General features: G+C 38.7%; 1 pseudogene; it reads left to right on the forward strand.

Moving 5' to 3' along the window:
• Positions 1-5,679: 5,679 nt before the first annotated feature.
• Positions 5,680-16,255, forward strand: part of LOC132213949 (phosphatidylinositol 3-kinase regulatory subunit beta-like) — an 80,522-nt pseudogene continuing 69,946 nt past the window's right edge.

A 16,255-nucleotide genomic window follows, 5' to 3' on the forward strand; every position in this document is an offset into this window, starting at 1 on the left:
TGTTTCTGTATTCCTTTATTTTCAAAACACCAATTTTGGAGCTATGTCCAATTTAAGGAGTGGGTGAAAAACATGACTAATTTTTTTGCTGTGAACAAATATGCATGTCACAAAATGTAATTATACAATATAAGTGCTTACATGTAACCAATTCATAAATGAGAGAGCATGGAGCATACCTATTGTTTGACTTGGTATAATTTTACAACATAACAAGACAAAAATACGATGAGAGAAAACAGAAAACATAACACATTTGGAGAGAAAACAACTTTAACAAATGAACACATTTGGAAAAAGTCTGCAATAGAAACATAAAAGGGAGTTGATAAGTACAACTGAGAAGCACATACAACATCAGAAGCAAACAAACAAAAAAGAATCAAATAATGTTTAGTTCTCCAACAGAGAATAGATTCATGATTTAAAACAATATGAAGAAACTTGCAAATCCTAATAAGTCAGCCAACACTTGTCTCCAAGCTGAGAAATAATTGCAAATAGCTAAGAAATCCTCATGTATTTTTATTTATTAAGGCATCACGGTTTGAACACAGGATCCTTCTTAGACACTTAAACACTCACAGGTCTCTTTTCAGGATAAATAATGCACAAAGTAGGCTCAGTCTCTCCTTTAAAGAGGGATCAGTTACAGTAGAACCATAGAGTTCCAATGAGCAGACACAGCTATGAGATTCAGAGTTGGCAAGCAAATTCAGGTCATTATGTGAACATCAGGTCAAATATAACAGGCCAGAGTTGAAGAATGTTCTGTCTTTCCATTTCTCCGAAAGATTAAAGCAAACAATTGCCCATATTTATGGGACAGAGACCTTTTTGAGAAAATTGATGGCTAGCAAATTTTGTCTCTGGTGCCCATGACCATGCGTTAATTTTACCTGTGGCCCTAGTTTCCTTCCAGGAATCTTATTTCTAAACTCCAATTTTATGAGGACTTGTTCCAAGTACCTGTTAACTAATAGATAAGGTTTTAGCATCAGAACATTACTTACTTGTTTTAATATAGTTATAATTTTTAGAGAAACCAAAATTCTCAGGCCTTGTGGCTAGAGTCCTGGTTCATTGCCAATAGATCAGTTTAGATGATTGACACCAGAGTCAAAATTCAGTAACTATAGCTCTGGATCATGGTGGTAGAAGCATGACTCTGTAGAAGAATCCTATTTCCAGATGGGCCCAGCAGACCTGCCTTGGACCCAGTCCACATCCAGCATCAGGTTCAGGAGCCCTACATTATGAATGACTTATTTCTTAGACTAGAACTTACCCATGTTAAAGCAAAAAATATGCTTTAACATTATCCACCATAAGCCTGAAATAGAATATGTGGTATGGACATATCTATAATAATAAAAGCATAATATGCTAATTAGACTGATGTCCTTCTGGACGTCCTTCTGGACGAAGCCAGGGCTGTGAGGGAAGCCCGGGTCCCAGGTGCCTGTTGGCAGCCTGAGGGAAGCCCAGGTCCTGGGTGCCAGAGGGAAGCTGGTGTCAGCAGCCGGGGGAAAGAAAGCCTACTCTTGCATGAATTTTGTGCATTGGGCCTCTAGTTTAAAATATAATGCTTTGGATCTTTACTAGGTGGCCCGCCATATGTGTATATTCCATTAATAACTATTTGCATTAAAATAAAAAACCCTGGAGAAACTATGACTTACCTGCTTGGGAAATTATAATCATTATTGCTATTCATCAGATGAGTCAACTAAAGCTCTGAGAAATTACATATCTTGTACAAAAAATAGTATACTATTTTTTTTTTTTTTGCTAGTAAATCTCAGTTGATTTAACTAAAACATAACGCAGAAGAAGGTCATTTCTGGGAGCAAGATATGTTCAGATGACCTTTTAATTATGTTTTGAAAAATGAAATTCCGAACATCTATGATAACGGTTGCCAGATAAATATAGTTTGCACAAATAAATTTAAATTTCAGAAATATGAAATAATCTGTTACTATGTATATACCACGTATTGCAGAGGCATACACTAAAAATATTATCTTTTTATCCAAATTTAAAACTTAACTTGGAGCCCTGTCTTTTTATTTACTAAATCTGGCAGTGCTACCAATGAGCCATAAATATTATCATACATTTTGCCTGCATATCAGTAGATATCATGAAAAGCTCAGAATAATTTTGACAATACATGAGAACATATTAAAAAGCAATATTTACTTGCGAAGTACTGTGCTGAAATAGAAGATATATAAGGTAAGGTCCTCTACTTCCAGAAAGTTTATAATCTTGTCATTCAGAGAAAAATAATCCAGAGGAGGTAACAGTGAATAATAGAATAATAATAAATGAGCTAGTAAGTACTAAATTGTGGGTTAAAAGGGGAGGAAAATCAAAACAAGGCAGAGAAGAGGTAATCAAGGCATGGAGAGGATGAATAGCTGGAAAGTGATCCTGCCTAGGGAGTGTATTATTGTAAATTGCATCTGATTCCTTCATGTCTGAAGCATGGTAGATTTCAATAAATGTTAATGCCTGTTGTTGAATGTGTGCAATGGAAGTCCAAGCTCTTCCCAAGCAGAGAGAGCCATAAAAATGTAGCCATAAAGAAAAGAATAATGAGCCCTAGCTGATTTGGCTCAGTGGATAGAGCATTGGTCTACAGACTGAAAGGTCCCAGGTTCAATTCTAGTCAAGGGCACATGCCTGGGTTGTGGGCTCAGTCCCCAATAGGGGGCCTCCAGGAGGCAGCCAATCAATGATTCTCTCTCATCATTGATGTTTCTATCTCTCTCTCCCTCTCTCTTCCTCTCTGAAATCAATAAGAATATATTTAAAAGTAAAAAAAAGAAAAGAATAATGAATACCTATAAAAGAAGGCAGTGATGTGCAGATAAGAAGACAATTTCGAATAAAGTAGAAGAGTTGTTCTTAAAGTGTTGTCCCAAAATAACAGTATCAGCATCACCTAGGAATTTATTAGAACTAAAAATTATCCAGCTTCACTCAAAAACATACTCAACCAGAATCATTCATTATTTTAAAAGCCCTCAGTGATTGTGATGAGTAGTGATATTTAATAACCACTGAAGTAGAGTTTGTAAAGGCATCTTCCTTTACCTATCAATCAGGACAGCTGGGGTAGAAAATGTCTACAAAGGGTGGATATCCAATATCAACTACAAAGTTTACAGATATAAAGACAATATCCAGACAATGAATCGCCCAAAACCTCTGATTTCTCCTTGAAACCATTCAAAGTCCCTGCTAGGTCGCAGAACAGTCTTGATGACTAGGAGGCCAACATTCTTGATCAGATTCTAATATTAAAAATTCTGCTCCTGGAGTCATTAACTCCCACTTTCCAGACCAAAGTAATCATTTTATTTTTACAACAGTTATCTACTTGGCTTACTATTATTAAAATAGTATACTATTTCTTTTTTGCTAGTAAATCTCAGTTGATTTAACTAAAACATAACGCAGAAGAAGGTCTTGAGAAAGTTTCTGGTAAATGTTATGATTTTCAAATAGAACTTAATAAGCCCCTCAATGGTATATTTAACTGTTAATGTAAAGTTTTAGGTCAGGTAGTGGTGAATAGAAATAATAGCTAGTACTTAGTAATGGCTGTAAGTCAGATTCTCTTTGGAGCACCATGTATGCATAATCTCAGTGAATCTATACAAACTCCTTATAGGGAAAACTTATCCCCACTTTTATATGATAAAACTGAGGCATACAGAAATTACATAGTTTGCTTGAATTCATAAAACTACTAGTGGGAGAGCAATGTTTAGAGCTTAGGAAAATTTGCCTGCAGAGCCTAAGCTCATAACCATGACAATGGTCTACTTGCTATGTTTGAGCAAGAGCTCACCATTAACAATTCTGTGGGGTCACTTGATAAATACTACCTAAATTATAGAAAGACATTTGCTTCTCAAAGGAAAAACATCATTATGATATAATTAGGCAAAGGACTATATCAATTGAAATTTGAGAAATTTTGTAATTATCTATCAAAATTAGTATTAAAAGGAGATACATTTTTAATGTAAAAAAAGACAAAAATACAGTGTAATTTGAAATAGTGTGATTACAATAATTAGTCTTTTAAAATTTTAAAGCACTCTATGCAAATTAATTTTCAAAATATAATTTTCAAAATGTTATAAATTGAAAGCATCTGTAATGGGAATCTTTTTCAATCAGGTCAAAGACACACACACATACATACACATAAAAATATAGTTTTTTCTATCCCAGAAGATATAAAATATAAATTAGACTTTCTATTGTTCAGAGTTGACATTATAAATATTTGTTCTTGTTCTGTAAGGTGTTACAAATATTGGCCAATGTAAGGTGTATTTGCCTAGTAATAAACTGCCTTTTCTTCATAGTTCTTCATATACATTAAGCATAAGATTGGAGAAGTGGACTGGGGTCACATCAAAGAGTGCCATTTTAAATATTGAACTTTGAATTTTATGTAACATATAACAACATTAGCAGTTTCTATTTTAAATCATGAGCTGTATAATAAAGGGTGAATTTTAGGAGGTGAAATGTATACGATAGATAAAAAGGAGAAAATAGTCACAGGAATGAATTGTGAGGTCACTAAAATTGCCCAGATGAGAAGCACTGGAGGTTTAAATTAGAGTGTTTCAAAAGGAGTTTGAAGGAGGAGTCAGGAATAAGGGGTATTACAGTTTCAGAATTAAGAGCAGGTGAGAATGAGAGAGAGGTAGAAGCTAGGGATGATTGTGAGCCTTTAAGCCTTTAGTCAGTGGTTCTCAACCAGTGGGTCGCGACCCCTTTGGTGGTCGAACGACCCCTTCACAGGGGTCGCCTAAGGCCATCCTGCATATTAGATATTTACATGACGATTCATAACAGTAGCAACATTACAGTTATGAAGTAGCAACGAAAATAATTTGATGGATGGGTCACAACATGAGAAACTGTATTTAAAGGGCCAGAAGGTTGAGAACCACTGCTGTAGGTGATGTGTGGAAAATGAAGCGGTTAATGAGAAACACTGAAATCTCTCCAGCCACCTCCACCATGGTAATCACTACTCTGACAACTGTTTCTACTTCTGGAAATGGCAAGATGAGATGAGGTTCCTCTGAGGTCCCTTCAAGCTCTCGAATTCCATAATATTATAAAAATATATTTGAAATTAAAAATAACTGGGACAATTTACCAGAAATACAATGAATATATAGACACAGGCATTGGCACTAGGTTGGAAAATGTCCTTTTGTCAATGTTAACCTAGTATTTATCAGCAAGCACTTACAGAAAATAATCCTAAGTATGAGAAAATGGAATCAATTATTGTTCTTGTGTCCCTTTCAGCAATTTGATGACCCTTTACTTTCTGGCAACAAGTGCATCACTTTTATGTTACTCAGCATGAATAACTTTGTAGGGTTTATGTTTTATATTTGGGCAATAACCTTGAGAATCCTAGCTGCCCTTCATCTTGAAGAAGTGAAGAAAACATGAAGTAGCAACCCACAACTCCCACTGCATGGCAGTAAAAGCTTTTCTGCTAATTTCCTTCAAGAATAACTTAAATGTACTCGTTCCTTTGCACATCTGTTGGGCAATGTAGTCTTTCAAATCAGTGATTCAAATAATGAATATAGTTCAGGGAAAAGAATCTGGCTGAAAGTCAAGATGGACCAAAGTATTGTTCTTTCCTAATCAGTCAATGTCCTGCTGCTTGACTTTCTAAATTCACTTTAAAATTTACATAATAGAGAAATGAAATCTTGGGAAATACACACATGTGTTTTTTTTTTCACTGAAATAGAATGAAATCCCAGGTATGAGGCCAAGCTTTCCAGTGAGCCACCATTTATCACCTTTGTTCTACAACTGTCATTTTCTCCCTCTTCAAACAACTCTAAAAACTCCTTGCTAGAGCAAGTTTTCTTTTACTACATGGCCTAAGATTTGTTGGTATTTTCTTCTTCCCAAGCAGACCATTTTATGAATCCTTTTTGGGCATCAATGTCCCTCAGAACCGGATCCTACTTAAATTATGTGTATTTACCTTATTTTGATTTGGGGTACAACTCCTGTTCCACCGACACAGGCCATTCTCTACTACCTGCACATTCCTCTATGCTCCTCCTTAGGCCTAAAGTTACTCCTTCCCGCTCCTCCTCCCTAAAATCTACAGGTTTAAGAAGTGCTGCTTGAGATCCCCCTTTTCTATGATCCCGTCTCTGTTCCACAGTGATATTCATCTTCTTAGGAATTCTACTGAATGTCTGATAAATGTACTTAGGCTTAACTCTTCCATTTGTTTCACCATTTTAGCTCTTTATTTTCAAGATTTTTTTTCTCTCTAAAACAATAGGAAATAGATCATATTTTTTTATTCAATAATTTCAGTCAGTATTTGGCCAAGTGATGGGGACACATTATAATGCATTTATTGGTTTTATGGGGGTCTTTTGTGTGTTTGTTTGAGGATAATTAAGTTTGGAGTGTTAAGCCAGGTCTTATCACACAGAACTTTGTATGTCGTATTTAGGGATTAGTATTTTTTCTTATATGTATTAGTAATATGTGATGGTTAGAGGGAGCCACTAGGAGATGTCTTTTTTGTTTTTTGTTTTACATTGTATTTTTAGGCATTTAAATTATTTCTTTTTTAAAAAAATATATTTTATTGATTTTTTAGAGAGAGGAAGGGAGAGGGATAGAGAACTAGAAACATTGATGAGAGAGAAACACCGATCAGCTGCCTCCTGCACACTCCCCACTGGGGATGTGCCCACAACCAAGGTACATGCCCTTGACCGCAATTGAACCTGGAACCCTTGAGTCCGCAGGCCGATGTTCTATCTGCTGAGCCAAACCGGTTAGGGATATTTCTTTTTTTCTATTAAATAATATTATGATAAATATTCTCATAGCTAAGTATTTTGTGCACATAATTATTTCTCAAGGTAAATTTTTCCCCCTTAAGGCCTCTGTATTTCAAATTTCTCATTTCTAAATTGAGATAAAGTGGTTCATAATGTATAGAGTTACCATAAGGACAATATGTGTAAAGTATTTAGAACAATGTCTGGCCTGTTGAAGCACTATGAAAGTGTAAATTATTTTTTTTCACCTTTACCCTAACTCCCCTTCTCTTTGTTAACCATCAGCTATAACTATGAGTCTGTTTCTGGTTTTTGTTTTATTTTTTTAGATTCCACATATAAGTGAAAAAATATGATATTTGTCTTTCTCTGTTTCACTTAGCACAATACCCTTAGGGTCCACCCCTATTGTCACAGGTGGCAAGATTTTATTCTTTTTTATTGCTGAGAAATATTTTATAATAATGTTATATATTATGTTTTATATATCACATATTCTTTATGCACTTACTCATATTCATTGATGGACACCTAGGTTGATTTCATATCTTGGCTAGTATAAGCAATGCTGCAAAAAACCTAAGAGTATTACATATTTTTTTTCAAATTATAGTTTCTGTTTTCTTTAAATAAATGCACATAAATGAAATTGCTGAGTCATATGGCAGCTCTATTTTTAATTTTTTGAGGAACCTTCATATTGTTTTCCATAGTGACTGCACCAATTTTTAATCCTACCAACAGTGTAAGAGAGTTCCCCATCCTAGCCAACATTTATTTGTTGATTTTTTATGATATCTCCTTGTGGTTTGATTTCTATTTCCTTGCTGATTAATGATGCTGAGCATCTTTGTGTGTGTGTTTGTGGGGGGGCGGGGGGGTTAGGCATTTGTATGTCCTCTGTGGAGAAATGCCGGTCTTCTGTCCTTTTTTTTTTTTTTTTTGATTTTTGGTTTGTATTTGGATTTAACCCCTTATTGAATGTATTGTTTGCAAATATCTTCTCCCATTTAGTAGGTTATTTTGTTTTTGTTAACAGTTCCCTTTGCTGTATACAAAAGTTTTTAGTTTGAAATAGTCCCATTTGTTTTGTTTAGTTTTCCTTTGTTGCCCTTACCTGAGGAGATATATCCAAGAAGATAATACTGAGAGCAATGTCAAAGAATTTACTCCCTTTGTTTTCTTTCAGATGTTTATGGTTTCAGGTCTACATTTATGTCTTTAATTCATTTTGAGTTTATTTTTGTATACGATGTAAGAAAGTAATTCAATTTTATTTTTTTCATATATATCTGTCCAGTTTTTCCAACACCACTTTTTTAAAATTATTATTTATTGTTGAAAGTATTACATATGTCCACTTTTTCCCCCCATTGACCTCATTCAGCCTGCCCCAAGCCCCTAGCCCCAGGTCAGACAATAGGGTGCCAACACCACTTACTGAAAAAATTGTCTTTATCTTGTTGTATATCTTTGTTGTAGATTAGTTGATCATATAAATGTGGATTTTTCCCTGGGCTCTCTATTCTATTCTGTTGACCTATGTGTCTGTTTTTTATGCCAGTACAATGTTATTTTAATAATTGTAGCTTTGTAGTATAGTTTTAAGTTGAAGAGAGTAATACTTCCCACTGTTCTTTCTCCAAGTTTCTTTAGCTATTTTGGGTTAGTTGCAGTTTCATATTAATTTTAGAATTAGTTGTTCTAGTTCAGAGAAAAATAGCATTGGCATTTTAATAGGGATTGCATTGAATCTATACATTGCTTTAGGTAATAAGGGCATTTTAGCAATATAAATCCTTTTAACCTATAAGCATGGTATAGTCTTCAGTTTACTTGTATCTTCTTTAATTTCTTCAATGTCTTATAGTTCTCAGTGTACATGTCTTTCACCTCTTTGGTTAAATTTATTCCTGGTGTTTTATTTTTTTGATGCAATTGTAAATGGAAGTGTTTTCTTAATTTCTCCTGGACATTCATTACTGGTTTATAGAAACACAACAGATTTATATATACAACAGATTTTGTATCCTAAAATTTTACTGAATTAATTCATTGGGGTTCTTAAAAACTTTCATGTTTGGTATAATAATTGAGGTCAGTAGCATCTACCCAAAGTATGTGTGTTTGTTTGTTTAATGGCTTGATTTAAATTACAGTCATTGTGTTCATGTTCAAAAGACACTGAAATACCTACTATGTTTTAAACATTGCAATAACTATATAGTTCAATATAATGCTACAACCCTGGCCTGTGGGACTTGGTTGGGCATCATCCTGTGCACTGAGGGGTTGCAGGTTTGATTCCCTGTCAGGGCACCTTTCCCGGGTTGTGGGCTTGATCTGAGTCAAGGGTGTGCAGGGCGCAGCTGATTGATGCTTCACTCTCAAATGGATGTTTTACTCTCTTTCCCTTTCTCTTCTTCTCTCTCTGGAAATCAATACAGATTATTAAAAAAAAAAAAAAAAGGAAAATGGATGCCCTATCTTATGTGGTAGTTGAGTGTCTTCCCATGCACTGAAAGGTCTCTGGTTTGATTCCCAGACAGGGCACATGCCCAGGTTGCAGGCTGGATCCCCAGTAGGGGTCATACAAGAGGCAGCCGATGGATGTTTCTCTCTGACATCAATGTTTCTCTCTCTCTCTCTCCCTCTCCCTTCCTCTCTTTCTAAAATCAATAAAAATATACTAAAAAGAAAAGTGGCAATGGAAAAAAAATAAAATCATACATTTAAAAAAATCAATAAACATGTCCTCGGGTGAGAATTAAAAGATTAAATTTTAAAAAGAGAGAGAAATATAAAGCTACAAAATAAACCACCAGAAAAGCTCAGTGATATACAATGATAAGCATTTATTTTTCTATCACATATGTCTACAGATCTCAGGTTCAAATGACCTAGGCTAGGTTTAACTGGGTTTGACTCTGAGCTCCAGGTATCACTGATTACCCTTGGATTAGGAGCAATGCAAGGTGGTTCTCTGATGGCAAAAGACAAGAGGAAAATAATAGCATAATAGCACAAAGTCAATCATACAAGTACATTTCAAGAGTTTACTGATATCATGTCCATTAATGTTATGTTGGTCAAAGCAAGTGATTATATATATATATATATATATATATATATATATATATATATATATATAGTCAGCTACCAGAATGATCAGAGACCAGAACACCATGGCCCCTCGCCCAGGCTGGCCCCACCCCCCAGGAACAGTTAGGGGCACCCCAAGGCAACGTGATAGGGTGCAAGTTTGATGGGGGAAAGTCAAAGAAATAGAGGGAAAGGTCTTACGGGTCTTCAGGGTTGGGGTGGTCGGCCTAGTGTAGGTTTGGAGTGTGCTGGGGAAGGAAGAGGAAGCTGCCATTGGAAAAGGCTCAGCACAGTACCTTTCTCCTTGTGAACCAGGACGGCGCCAGCCAGGGACTGAATGGGCGGTTGTCTCATGAGTGCGCTTGGGACAGACATGTTCATGGCAGTGGCAGGACTCCCGAAACTTCACTGATTCCAAAGAGTAAACAGCTATCAACATCATAGAACAGAAAAATCCTCTCCAGCCCTAGCCGGTTTGGCTCAGTGGATAGAGCATCAGCCTGCGGACTCAAGGGTCCTGTTTGATTCCGGTCAAGGGCATGTACCTTGGTTGCGGGCACATCCCCAGTGGAGGTGTGCAAGAGGCAGCTGATTGATGCTTCTTTCTCATCGATGTTTCTAACTCTCTATTCCTCTCTGTAAAAAATCAATAAAATATATTTAAAAAAAAAATCCTCTCCAACTAGAGGCCCTGAACTTGACATTTGAGGGAAGGAAACACCACTTAACGAGGAGCTAGAAAAACCGGAAGTGTGTGACCAGAGGATTGTGGGATTGTGGAGGACGCCTGGGCACCTAGAGGATTGTGGGATTGTGGAGGATGCCTGGGGGCCTTTGGCTATAACAAGAGCCTGCTATTGCGCATGTACATAGTCAGCCCTATAGTCCTCAGTCTCACAGTATTTGAATGTGATTTCTGGCAGGAAATTATTTCCATTGAGGTTTGCTTTTCCCTTGCAGGGAGGGAGATCAGAATTAAAGGTTTCGTTTGTTACCTTGGTTTGAAGCGGAGGACAAAAGCCGCGAGTACGACCAGCTCTAGGAGGAGTACACACGCACCTCCCAGGAACTGCCGATGAAGCCCCGCCATCGAAGCCTTCAATGAAACCATCAAGATCTTCCAAGAGCCGGGCCAGGCGCAAGAGAAGTGCAGCAAGGAGTATCTGGAGCGCTTTCAGCGTGAGGGCCATGACAAAGAGATGCAGAGGATCCTGCTGAACTCAGAACGGCTCAAGTCTGGCATCATCCGCATGAAGCTGGAACAGGAGCTGCGGACACAGGCCTTGGACAACCGGGAGATCCATAGGCGTGTGAACAGCCTGAAGCCAGACCTCATGCAGCTGCTCAGGATCCGAGAAAGGCTCCCGGCAGAAGAAAATCAATGAGTGGTTGGGGATCACAAATGAGCCTGAAGACCAGTACGCACTGATGGGGCTGAGGATGACCTCCCCCACCTTGAGGAAGAACCTGGTATGTGGGCAAGATCAACCGCACGCAGGCTGAGGAAATGCTGAACGGCAAGTGGGAAGGTACCTTTCTCATCTGTGAGAGCAGCCAGCGGGGCTGCTATGCCTGCTCTGTGGTGGTGGAGAGTGATACTATGTCATCTACTGCATGGCCACTGGCTTCGGTTTTGCAGAGCCCTACAACCTGTACGGGTCTCTGAAGGAGCGGGTGCTGCATGACCAGCCCACCTCCCTCGTGCAACACAACGATGCACTTACTGTCACACTGACCTATCCCGTGCGAGCCCGGGGCTCCGGGCTCCCCCACCACAGCCTGCTGACTCATACAGAGCAGGACTCAATCTTTCTGTCTGTCTGTCTCTCCTCTTTGTGAATCTTTCTCTCTCAATCTCTCTCTTGCTTTCTCTGGGTCTTTCTCTTCCTGTCACTCTTTTAATCCTCTTTCTGTCCTCTCTGTCTCTCTTAGTCTCTGCACCTCGATGTCTCTGTTAGAGGAGCATACCTCCTCCACCCCATGCCCCCTTTCCTCGTGGGCACTGCCCTCCCCTGGCTCTGGCTGCCCCCACCAGTTCCTACAGTTCCCCCAAGCTCCCCCTGCCTGTACCTGCCATGTTTACAAAGGCCCCTAGCGTGCTCAGCCCCAGGCTGGTGCCCTGATTTTTAAGTCATAGACCTGGGGTCAGGGCAGGAAGAAGGCAGGAAGGAACTTCACTGGGCCACTTCCAAGAACCTCAGCTGTGACATTTGAGGCCAGGCTGTACCACCCCACAGACCCAACTTCCCTTCCAAACCCTGAAGTGAAACCCGCACTGGTTACCCCCACATGGAGCAGCTGCCCAGACGCCCTCCTCCCCCAAAAGCAAAATTATTAAAAATAACCTCAAGAGCTTCCCAGGAACCAAGGCTGCTGCAGGTATTGCTGGGCCAGCTGAGAATACACCCCTGCCCACAGCACCTCCGCTCGATGCAGTTTCAAGGCTTATTTCAGATCATGTTTGGCTCTGATATTGTTTCCTTGACTGTAAACCCATTTTCTCCTCTTTTGGGACAAGAACCCCGGTTTTCTATGCTGCCATGGACCCCCCTCCTGCCTGCCCAGCTAGGCTGGCAGGTGGGTTTTGTATGGTATGTTAATACTGATGTAGATATAAAATATTGAACTCAACAAAAAAAAAAAAAAAAAAAAAAGGAAAATGGGATAGTGACGAATAAGAAACTTTGGAGACAGTAAAGGGCAGTTTTTCCAGACTGTTGAGAACTAAGACTTAGAGTTTAATCGGGATAGAAATCCTGCTAATAGCACCTGATGCCTGAAATCTGAGCACTCTACTTTTAGGTTTTCCAGTTCAAGTTTTTGGAGACTGCCTATTAAAACATTCCTGGTTGGAAAGTGTTTGTATAGAAGCCCATAAGTATTAAGTATTTGCTGTGTTTACCAATCTTAGCTCTCTGTAAGGAATAATGTTAAACACCTCATGTTCTCTAGAAGCTTGACTTTTAAAATAAAATAAAAGAAGAAATATAAATATTAAAAATAAAAAAAGAAGAAGCTTGAGTTTTAGGGGTGAAATCTGGCAGGCAGGCGAGCAGTAAGGGGCGATCAGGCAGGCAGGTGATCGGTTAGGAGCCAGCGTTCCGGGATTGCAAGAGGGTGCAGACTGGGCTTAGGGGGACCCCCCCACACACACGATTTCCTGCACCAGGCCTCTAGTAGGTAAATAAGCACCAAGTCATAGCACAGGGGAGCTCATGGCAAGGGTGTAAGGGTGAGCATGGGTAAAACTATAGGGAATTGGTATTTTGAGAACAATACTTTATTCTATTATAAAGAAGCAGACATACAAAGCTGATTTCTACTCAGTCCTGTTATCCTGCAGTTTATAGTCCCTTTAGGGAGAATGATAAGTTAAAAGATGATTCAAACACAGTATAAATGTGAAACATATAAGCATCTTTCCACACTAATCTCAGGTGGTACATGAACACTCAGTTTGTCAAGAAGGTGTAGAATAGGTACTAGCTGATATCATGGTGTTTGGACTCAGTCTAGACATTCATGGGAAGTAAGAAGTTTAGAAGTAGCTATAATTAGAAGAGTATTGAAAGAGTAAAAAAGTACCTTGGGCACTAGTTTTATTTTTACCATTTTTCTATGTACTGTACACTGAACTGGAGAAATGAGAAAATGCCTGAATTTCAGCTGCTCATACAGCAGGAACCTCCAGCAAAATCAGCACACTGGGTACTAGGGCAAAGTAAATCCCTGGAAGTAAACTACTTGATGTTAGACACTCTTTAATTTATATTTTCTCCTCCCAAGGAAAAAAGAGCTATCATGATACTAAAGTGCAGCATGGTGATCATATAAACACACCCAAAGTTAAGAGGTGTTCTGATATGATCAATGCCGGAATAAATCCTCAGGAATAGAAAGTGACAAGTCCATACTAAATAAAACTTTTAGAACTAAAAAGGATTTGTAAATGGAAAAGTAAGCTTCCATTTCTCCATGTCCCTTTAAACAATTGTCTTTGTGCATTTTTATTCCTTTGTCAAACACTCAGTTGTTGGCTCTGAGAGTTCTCTGGAGGAGTCGTACAGGACAAAGCTAAGTTCAATTTGGCATCTCAGAAAGAAGAGATCTTGTCAATTACTTTGTCATCGTATGATGGGAATGAGAGAAGATCAAAGGAACAAGATTAAGAGTGAATCTCAGAAAAAAAATCAATAAAAGGTCACTATTCTCCACTAACCAATGCTTTAGATAACAAATAATGAGTCATCTTGACTCAACTAATTGCTCACCCTGTCCATAGGAACAGGAACGTAGTTTAAAATCCCAAACAATATTAAAGCATACTCTCTGTGATTAATATAATCACAGGCTGCCATGAAAAGACTCAGAACCATGTTCTCAACAAAAGGGACTTAGAATCATGTTCTCAGCAATGTATCATGGTTAAATATATCCAAGTATTGAAGGATGAATGCAGTGATTCTGGTACCCGGAGTTAGAAAAGATTAATTGTACTATGGATTTCTACAAACCAAGATACAACATAACTTCCTTTCATTTAATCTATCCCAAATTGAATGCAAGTTTCCCTGTACTATCACTGCTACATATTCCAAATTTCTATTCAAAATAGGTTCAGTATAAAATGTAAATGAAACACATATCTCAGAGCATGCATGGCTCTTTAAGTGGAGGTCTTGTTAAATGCAAGAGGATGGAGTGAATTGGCAGGAATTGCAAATTGGAATCACAAAAATGTGAAGGAGAAACTGGGAGCTAGAGGAAGCTGAAGGTGTCAAATGAATCACAGCACAGTAGGCAAGATAAGAATCAAAAGCACTTGCACTCAGTGAAGAGATCTGCTTACAAGAAGATATGAGTAAGTCTAGATATCTAATCAACTCAAAAAATCTGTAACATTCAAGATAGCGGTAAAGCAGTTGGCATTGTGGAATTTGTAAGCTGGTCAAAGGGCAGCAGTCATCAGAAACCGGATGCTTCAGAGAACTGTGTGTGTTGTGTAGTTTTAAAGACAGAATCTAAAGCATTTGGGGTTGGGGGAAAAGCAGTTATAAGAACTAGAGCCTGGCCCTGCCCAGTGAGCTGTTGGTTGGACCATCATCTTGATTTCCCAGGGTTTTCAGTTCAATCCTCAGTCAGGGCAAATTTGGAGTCAACCAGTCAACCAATGAGTGTATGAATAGGTGGAGGAACAAACCTCTCTCTCCCTTTCTCCCTGCCCCCCTCCCTCTTTCTCTCCCTCCCTCCCTCCTTCCTCCCTCCGCTCCTCTCTCCTTCTACTCTCTCTATAAAATTGATGAAAAAAATAAAAATAAAATCTATATATATATAAAAGGCTAAGTGTCCATCTGACCAGTAGCTATGATGTGCACTAACCACCAGGGAGCAGACGCTCACGCAAGAGCTGCCATGACACGCACTGGCCATTTAAAAATAAACGGGCACCAGGGAAATGGCGCCAACAAACCAACACTCAGAATCCCCCAAGTGGGTCACAGGCCCCGCCACCACCCCAGAATGACACCCCACCAAATCACAGCCAATGCTGCCAAGACCCCATGGTGCAAAATGTGGCCCACAGCCCAGCCCAACCCAGAAACAGTGGCTGTGGGTGCCAGGTAATGCGTCACATAGCAATGCCTGGCTTCCTCTCCCTAGCAACTAGCCTCCTTGGAGTTTCTTCAGCCCAGGAACCCCACTTGCTTTATAGCCAGGTGCAAACATTTTACAGTTTAACCAAATGCTTGTGATGCATCTTCCCATGCCTCATCTCATTTGATCCTCACAGAAGTCCTGGAGTACGTAGATAGGAGACTGTAGAATCCTATTTTCTTTTCATTAGCCAGAAAACGGAGATTTAGAAAGTTTAGAAACTTGACCTGATTGAAAAGAAGTAAGAAATGGTGGAACTTGAAAATGATTTCAGGTTTTCTCACTGCATATAGTATAGTCAAACACTGGTACAGTTAAAGATTTTACCCTTTGTTCTCTATGCGTGATCTGCAATAATAATCTCCTTTGTGTTGATATTTACTGCTGTGTTGCTGGCAATTATCTAAAAGAGAAGTTGGGGTGCTTCACTGGGCTAGAAAAAGTTTAGCTACATCAGAAAGCAGGTCTAATTAAGCAAGTTTATTCTATATATACATATATACAGAAGGCTAAGTTGACTTGTGCATGCACGATACATATAAAGCTCTCGCTGGTGCCAATCGTATGCATGTGTTTTGATCTGTCATTGTTGATCATTAATTTGGTTGACACTTCTA

The sequence above is a fragment of the Myotis daubentonii genome, chromosome 12 (genome assembly GCF_963259705.1).
Source record: "Myotis daubentonii chromosome 12, mMyoDau2.1, whole genome shotgun sequence".
NCBI lineage: Eukaryota > Metazoa > Chordata > Mammalia > Chiroptera > Vespertilionidae > Myotis > Myotis daubentonii.